We start from the raw sequence: 7,339 nt of genomic DNA on the forward strand, positions 1-7,339 counted from the left end.
ATTTCCAGAAACTCAAGTATAGATTTGTAGCGGAAAATACGATGACCTTAGTTTATTATTATTTTTAAATTACATGCTTATAAATACCAATTTTTAAGTTCGTCCAATTATTTAACTTAAGTAGTTTTAGTTTTAACGATAATGCATGCAAAATACCAAAATAACTTGGAATATCAAACCTATGTCACAATATGTATAAAAATTACAATATAACAAAATCTGAGACGAGACCTCTATAAGCCGAGTCCGAACCTAACCTTAAGGGTTATCTGTAAGGATAAAATTATGGGGATGAACTTTAAAAAGTTCAATGTGAGTCTTAACAGAGTAAGTAGTATAAATACGTTCAAATAGTTAAATTACGGTGAAACATGGCATCATATGAATAAAACAAAATTTATATGCATTGGCATGCTTATATTAAATGGTGCAAAGATCCTACCCATCCATCTGCTACACACCACGAGTTTCCCAGCATTCGTCATCCAATACACCAAAGAAGTAGGAGTCATAGCTCGATGTGGATGAACCACCAATAACAATATGCAGCTAAATTGCCAGTAATTTTTCAGACAAGCTGCCAATAAGTTGCGATCAAGTCGTCAGTACTCTAACAATACTCCAGGGGTGCAGATATACTACCAAATCAATAATGTAGATAAACCAATGGTACTCCATGGAACTCCTCCTTCACCCATCAATCTCAAACCCATGCAATCCAGTATGACATGCAAACAATGTAATAAGTCATACTTTAATAGTATTGGTTTCACTACGGTGGCATGCTTAACAAGCATTCAGTAGAACGATATCAGTGGTATGCTTAGCATGCATTCAATAAAATAGTATCAGTGGCATACTTATCATGCAAGTAGACTACAATATAGCGGTCAATAGCATATTAAACATACAATCAGTTTTACAAGATCAATTAGCATGCTACGGGTCAAGTAAAAACAGTAAAAAGCACCCAATTTCATTAATCATACATTTGGTGAACCTTTACAGTACTCACAAAATTTATTAATTACATGTTAAGGTCTTAGAACTTTCGGCCATTACCAATTAGTCCTCCAATTGCAATCAGCCACCACCTTTTACCAGCTTGCCATTTTTGACCATTTTCTTGAAAGACACTATATCATTCGACCATACACAGTAACACATGTCTATTCGGCCAACCACCAAAATTATAACGTATAGATGCTTTTAGCAATTATCACACAATGAGTTAAGGACCCACACCTGATTTTCACAAATCCGCAGTACTAGACTTAATTTCGTAGCTCTTAAGACTCAGATATGATTAGATCTAATTTAGATCTGTACCCAACACAGAGAACAATCGTTAAAAACTAGCCCTTAACCACCATATAGGGTTTGGCCAAAACAAAGAAAGAGATCAACTTTTCAGATCTAGAGTTAGAGATCAATACTTACTATATTTTAGCTTAAGACGGGATTGTGAACAACTTTCGATACTATTGTCGATCCGAACGATTTGGATCTGGACCTTCACTAAAAAAAATAAAAAATAAAAGAACATGAGAGATTCGTCCATGACACAAGCATTAATCAACCATTACAGAAAATAAAATAGGAGAAAAAGGGCATAGATCTGATTTAAAAAAACTGCACTTATATTACCCGACTAGATCTGTGACAAAAAAAGTGCAGAACCAATAGCAAATGACGAAGAAAGGATGTGTGATTGAGAGGCTTCAAGGGCGACAATTATATGAAAAATAGCAGCCAAGGTGGACGAAAATGGCGATAAAAATGATAGCAATAGTGGCTATTCACTTGGACGACGACAACGATGGAAAAAAAAAGAAAAATATGGAAGGAAATTAGGACTTAAGGGCAGCATAACAGAAGAATAAAGGAAATGAAAATTGGGGAAAATGAGAGAAAAAGAAGAGGTGGACGATAGAGAAAGTGAACAAATGAGCAAATAAGGCTAAACTGAAAAGAAAAATACAATATATATCTAGGGTTTTTACGTAGGGACGACACAACTAGGGTTTTGGGAAAAATACAATAAATAAAAATTATACCGATGAGGGAATTCGAACTTAGGTCTCAAGGGAAGCTACACCACTAGACCAGAACTCATTCTTACTAACAAACACACATAAGATAACATTAAAAAATTAGGGCGTGACATTCTCCTTTATATTCCTTAGTGTACTGGTGCTTTTACAATCTTTCATGTGAAATTTCTTGAGGATTTCTTTTGCATACTTCTTCTGGCATATGAAGACTCGATCATGATCTTACTTCAACTACATGCCTAAAAAGTAGGACATCATCAAACCAAGGTCTGCCATCTCGAATGCTTCAAGCATTTTAACTTTAACTCTTCCATGAAATTCTTGTTGCTTCCTATTACAAGGTCATCAACATAAAAAGAAACTATAATTAAATTAGCAAATGTTGTTTTTCACATATAGTGTAGCTTCACTTGGAAATTTAACAAATCCAAGGTTTTGAAGATATTCATCAATCGTGTTGCACTAGGCCCTAGGAACCTGTTTAAGATTGTATAAGGCCTTGTTTAACATGTAGACTTTCTCCACCTGTCCCTTGACTTGGAATTCCTTGGGCTGCTTTACATTGATTTCTTCTTGAAGATAACCATTTAAAAATGCAAATTTTACATCCAACTTATAAATCTTCCACCCCATTTGTGTAGCCAAAGTAAGTAACATCCTAAATGTATCCAAGCATGCTACAAGAGCAAAAGTTTCTGAAAAATCCACTCCAAACACTTGACTTTACCCCTTCACAACTAGTCTAGGTTCGTTTTTATTTACAGAACCATTTGCGTTAAGTTTGGTTCTATAAATGACCTTTCTATGTTGAGGCCTGTCCACCAACTCCCAAGTGTTTGGCTCTTCTCTCATTGCTTTAATCCACTTGTCATCCTTCTCAGCTTCTTTAAGCTCGGCAAGCTCAAATACAACAACATTGCACCTTTCATAAGTTTTAGATAAAGATCTTGTGCCACAAACTAAAACATCATTTATGTTGTCATCAAGGCACTGTGGAGTCTTTTGAAATTACTTCGTTGTTGGCTCCTCCCAATTCCATTTTCGATACTCCATGAACTTGACATCCCTGCTTACAATAAATTTTCTAATTTGTGGTTGGAAAATTCTGGAAGCCTTAGAAGATCTGTTATATCCAATGAATACTCTTGATTTTGCCTTCTTATCAAGTTTGCCTCTTTTAACTTGTGGCACATAACAAAAAAAAGGAAAACAAAGGTTTTCATATTCTATAAATCTAGTTTATAACCGAACCAGGCTTCAAATGGAGTTTTCCCTTGCACATCACGAGTTGGTAGCCTGTTTAACAACGAAACGGCAATGCTTGCAGCTTCTACCCAGAGCATTTTTGGCAACTCCTTTTCTTGTAGCATACACTTTTTCATCTCCATAATACTTAGTTTTTTTCTCTCACATACGTCATTCTATTATGGAGTATAAGGTGTTGTGAGTTGGTTCTCTATTCCTTCTTCTTCATAGAACTTTTTTGTGCGCAACCTGCAGCCACTTTGATTCTCCACCCATATCTTATACTTCCAAAATAAATTAACAACCTCATAGTTGAATTTATGAAAATAAATCCTACAAAATCTGATATGATCATCAATAAATGTAATATTGTATTTACTACCATTTAAAGGTGATGTTGATTGAGGTCCTCAAACATCTGTGTGTACAAGTTGCAACTTATATGTTACTCTCCAGGCTGTTTTAGGAAAAGGTTTTCTAACTTGCTTGCCATATTAACAAGCCACACAACCAGTTAGCTTTTCTTCCACTAACAACACAACTTGAACCAAGTTGTGTTTTTTCATATAAATAACTCCACCATGATGGAAGTGCCCGAGCCTTTTGTACCATATTTCTGTATTTTTTCAGCACCTAAAAATTTCATTTGCTCCTCCTCCCTTAGATTTAAAGCAAAGATTTTTGCTTTCATTTTCACTTTGAATACATCTCTGCCTTTTGAGTCTTTGATCAAGCATCATTTACCTTCAAATATGAGCTTTAAACTTTTTTCAATCAACTGCCCAACACTGAGAAGATTTTGGTCAATGTTAAGCTCATATAGAACACTAGTTATGTGTTTCAAACCTGTTAAACTTTCAATAGTCGTTGTTCCTTTTCCCTTAACTGGAATAAACTCATCATTTACAGTTTTTATTTTGGAAATGATGGTTTTTTCAATTTCTTTACAAAGTGTTTGGTCATTAGTAATGTGATTTGTGCAACTGCTATCGATCAACCATGAATCACTAGAGCTATTACTTGTAAAGAAACATGTCGCCACAAGAAGTTGCTCATCTTGTTGTTGCTCAATAGATTCTTTTTCCTCTTCATGTTGTTGAGACTTGCAAACCCGCTCTATGTGCCCAATACTGCCACATTTCCTACATTTGATATCAAGCCTCCACCAACACTTCTTTGGCAAGTGATTTTTCTTCCTATAGTGTGGGCATGGTGGATATGTCTCATTGTTGTTATTATTGTTGGTTTTTCTACTCTTCTTCTTATCTTTAATTTTCTTGTCTTTGCCTCTAGAATTTTCAAAATTTTCCTGAAAAACACCCTCTATTGATTCTTCTTATCTCATCTTTCTCCTTTGTTCAGAAACCTACAATGCATTCACTAATTCTGCTAAGGATATAATTAGATTCTTCTAATGAATAAATTTTAGACTCATATTTTTCAGGAAAAGTAACAAGAATTTTTTGCACTATTCGATCATTAGAAAAATCCTTACCCAACAATCTTACCTTGTTTACTATGCCCTCCAACTTGTCAGAATTGTCTTTAATAGTTTTTGTCTCTTCATTTTCAATATTTGGAACTCTCTGATCAAATTGAACACCTATGTATTTTTTTGGTCTTTTATTGCCTTGGTATTCTTTTTTGAGGTAGTCCCAAATTTCTTTTACTAGCCCTAAATTCATGATTCATGTAAATATTTTGCTTGAAACAGCAAAAAAAAAAAGAAGACATGCTTTAGCTTTAGACTTCCTTCTCTCTTTCTCTTTATGATTCTTTAGTTAATTCATTGTTGGATTTGATGGGAATGGCAGAACATCATAGTCTTCTTCTACTGCTTCCCAAAGATCCAACGCATCAACATAGACTGTCATTCTAATAGCCCAAGCTTGATAGTTGTCACAATAAAAAATTGATGGAGCAATATGAGAAAGCGTTGTGTCAGCTTCCATTTCTAAAGATTATGTGCCTGGGTTGGTTTTTATTTTTGAATTTTGGGTGTTTGTGTTTCTTTGAACTCAAAGATCCATTAAGAAAAGAGCTTTGGTACCAAATTGTTGTTGTTTTAGTAAAGAATATGAAAGATAGAAAATGTGAAAGCAAATATGTTGGAAGCACACACATAATCTACTGTATTGTTCAGATTATAAAGTTGAAAGCATAACATAAAATACAATATATTTTACAGATATCTAGCCACATCCTAACCAACTCGTAAAATCATACCACAAACTAAAAAATCCCTAAAGACTTTATCTATAGACCTATTATTTAGCAAGTCTAAGGCACATTCTCAACATGAACAAATGGAAATGCAAAATAAAAGAAAGATGTTAGATGCCTAGCTATTATAAACATCAAAGGGAAATGCAATGGCTGAAAGTCATATCCTTACCTGGTTTAGGAATAAAGACACATCTCCTTCATGAATAAGCTTTGGATTCTCGATCCTATTCAACTCAACAATCTTGTTTTAATCTGCACCAAATCACAAACATATCGTATAAAGTGTATCTCCCTTTGTGACCTTGCATATGAAAGTAGATGCATTCCCAAAACAACCATATATGACATCCAAAGTCATGGTTCGTGGTGTTATTAGTGCCATTCCAGGGTTTTTCACAATGAATGACCCGAACTCTAATGAAATGCTATCTCATGTATCTTCAAGTTGGGACTCTGTAGTCCAAATGGCAATTAAACTCATCATGGGGATCCACGCAACTGCAAGTTATAGTGACCAAGAAACCATCAGCGGTTCAATTAACAGTGTTTGGGTTTACACGGAACCAAGTGTTTTGTCGAGGGTTTTCATGGTTCTCGGAACATAATATAGTGAAGCAGGACAAGATTCAGCTAATGAAACATTGCAAGGAAGACTATGGCTAGTGCCTGGAAGCCAAGTCCATATGATTAACCTCAACAAGAGGCGCATAGCCGATTGCATACTAGGAATATCAAAAAAAAATGAAGCAAAGCAATCCCAAACTCAAGTAAACTGAATATTTATCCTAATTTTAACTTGGTGTAAAGAATGAAAGTATAGACAATCAATTTGTCTCAAGCAGCTAAGCAAAAGCATATTAGTAGATCATACAAAAAAAGATGTATCTTTCAATCAAGAAAAAAAATCCCACAAAAGCAAGAAATGCGTAATGAAAACACATTAGAAAGAATATAAAAGCAATAAATGGGACAAAATATGATAGGAGGGAAAATGGGGTATTACCTAGTGGGGGTGGTTATGGATGGATTCATTCAAACTTGAGGTTTATGTGTAAGAGGGCATGAGTGAGCAAACAAGGAACTATCAATTCCTGAGATTTTTTAAAAAAGAAAAAGAAAAGATTATAGAGAAAACGCGGTTTTAACCATGGTTCTTCCATTTGGGATTTGTAGTGCATCAGGTAGCATTAAAGTGACGCTTCAATAGTGCTTTAAACATTAGATCCGGCTTTGTTTATACACCAATGCTGGTAGTGGCCATTTTGGGATTACCTTCGAATGCTGATGGCATATAACATTTTGGAGGATAATATAATATGAGATTTCTATTTAAATTTCAAACCTTATTTTTCAGTTGGCAATCTCGTAACATCTCATCATTTTTTTAAGCAAGCACGTTTCTTTAATCATTTTTCCTTCTATATTTAGTGACTTGCTTTCATTTTCATTTTAGTTAAACAAAAAACAAGTCATTTTACTTCAACCATAACTAAATAATAATAAGGCTTTATTCCTTATATGCCCCTTGAATTATACCCATTTTATATTGGTACCTAAACTTTTTTATCCTATTTTGATACTTAAACTATAATTTCTTTACACTTTTTGCTCTCTGCCATTAACAGTGTTGAAAAAAAGTAACAACCAATCAAAACACGTCACATGTCTCCATTGACCACTGATGTGGACAATGATATGGCCGTTCACCATGCTAATTGTGCATTGACCATGCTAACCAGACCAAAAAATATAAAATAATTGTACAAAAATTATTAAAAATAGTAAAAAATATTTTAAAATATTAATTTTAGAAA

The 7,339-nt window shown here is 34.2% G+C and overlaps 1 long non-coding RNA gene across 1 annotated transcript; it reads right to left on the reverse strand.

The window, feature by feature from the left end:
- Window positions 1-203: 203 nt before the first annotated feature.
- On the reverse strand, window positions 204-1,969 carry LOC121218318 (uncharacterized). Its single transcript, XR_005914557.1, has 3 exons — window positions 1,648-1,969; window positions 1,441-1,518; window positions 204-577 (listed from the first exon to the last, which is right to left on the reverse strand). It is a non-coding gene; the product is annotated as an uncharacterized lncRNA (long non-coding RNA).
- Between the last annotated feature and the right edge of the window lie 5,370 nt (window positions 1,970-7,339).

This window comes from Gossypium hirsutum, chromosome D06, assembly GCF_007990345.1.
Source record: "Gossypium hirsutum isolate 1008001.06 chromosome D06, Gossypium_hirsutum_v2.1, whole genome shotgun sequence".
In the NCBI taxonomy this organism is placed as follows: Eukaryota; Viridiplantae; Streptophyta; class Magnoliopsida; order Malvales; family Malvaceae; genus Gossypium; species Gossypium hirsutum.